Below are 1,663 nucleotides of genomic sequence, written 5' to 3' on the forward strand. Positions count from 1 at the left end.
CGCGCCCGGCCACACATTATCAATTATTAATGCATGTTTAAGTTTGAGAAGCCATTCACTGTAAGGGTTACAGGAGGCTAATGCACGTGTGGAAGAGGCGATGTCCTGTTGGACCAGGGCGGTGGCTGTGAAGGTAGATGTTCAACTGGCCAGGCTTCCGTCCTCAGTGACAGCTAGCAGGGTGTGCTGAGGAGCTGAAGATGATGGTTTCCAGCTTGCACAAGTGTCTGGGTGGTGATGCCTGTCCTGGGGCTGGGGCACACTGGGAGGACCAGGTGTGAGTGGTAAGATCGTGGAAGTGGTGAGTTCTGTATTGGGGTCCGTCAGTGTTCAGGGAGCTGCGGAGCACTCAGAGGGAGAAGTTGGGGTGATGGTCGGACATGTAGTTGTGTAGCTCTGGGGAGACAGCAAGGCAGATACAGAGTCGGGGTCCTCTGCAGAGAGGCTGAAGGGGATGAGATGGCCCGGGGCTTGGGGCTTGCCAGAGAGCGAGAAGGGAATGGCTAAGGAAGGCACAGGCCTAGAAACAGGCTCCCACAGCAGGACCTGAGAGGGCATTGGCAGGGAGGAGGAAGGAGAGCTTGGCAAGAATTCCGGGGTTTTTTTTTTTTTGTATTTTTGAGACAGGGTCTGGCTCTGTCACCCAGGCTGGAGTGCAGTGGCACAGTCATAGCTCACTGCAGCCTCGAACTCCTGAGCTCAGCCTCCCGAGTAGCTGGGGGTACAGGCCCATGTCATAACACCTAGCTAATTTTTTTGTAGATATAGGGTCTCACTATGTTGCCCAGGCTGGTCTCTAACTCCTGGCCTCAAGCGATCCTCCCGCCTTGGCCTCCCAAAGTGCTGGGATTACAGGCGTGAGCCACCGAGGCTGGCCGAGAATTCTGGACTCCCGGGGAAAGCGTGGTTTAAGATGGAGGCCCAAGGGCCGGAGAAAAAGCAGAAGAGCACTGTGAAGCAGGCACTGGATTTCGCAAGGAGCGGGTCAGTCAGAGGTGAGCTCAGTGACAGCAGAGTCAGCGCAGGGGTGAGGCTGGGGTGTGAGGGTGGAGGAGGAGCCCAAAGGTGGGGGGCCAAGAGGGGAAAGAGAAGAGAGGAGGGAGAGTGAGCAAGTGTAGATGACTCTTTCAAGGGAAGAAGCCATCTGAAAGGACACGGGGTCAGGGGGTTGTTTGATGGGGAACTTCTGGCCGCGTGGGAGTGAAAACAGCAGCGTACACACTGCCAGGACCCTCCCTTGCAGCGAGCCACGGGCCAGCCTGTCTGCGGCAGCAAAGAGCATGCGCGAAAGGCTGGGTGCACCTGCCACCGTCACAGCAGAGAAGCGGTCAACAGCAGACGCAGGCAGTTGGGTGGGCACCGCTGGGCTGCTCACCAGCTGAGCAAGCTTGAGGCAAGGGACCGAACCTGTCTGTGTCTCAGTTTTTCACTCGTAAAATGGGGATGCTGATAATTATTACAACTCATTCTCATTCTTACATAGTGTTATATATTTATAATATATGTTATATATAATGTATATAATTATATAATATATATAAAATATATATAATGCTCTGTCACTTCCACTACTTGGTTCCGGCTCTGCCTTCTTCCAACTTTGAATAACTATATATTATATATATAATATACAATTATATGTATTTATACTATATATAAGTAT

Source organism: Mandrillus leucophaeus, unplaced genomic scaffold (genome assembly GCF_000951045.1).
Source record: "Mandrillus leucophaeus isolate KB7577 unplaced genomic scaffold, Mleu.le_1.0 Scaffold164, whole genome shotgun sequence".
NCBI lineage: Eukaryota > Metazoa > Chordata > Mammalia > Primates > Cercopithecidae > Mandrillus > Mandrillus leucophaeus.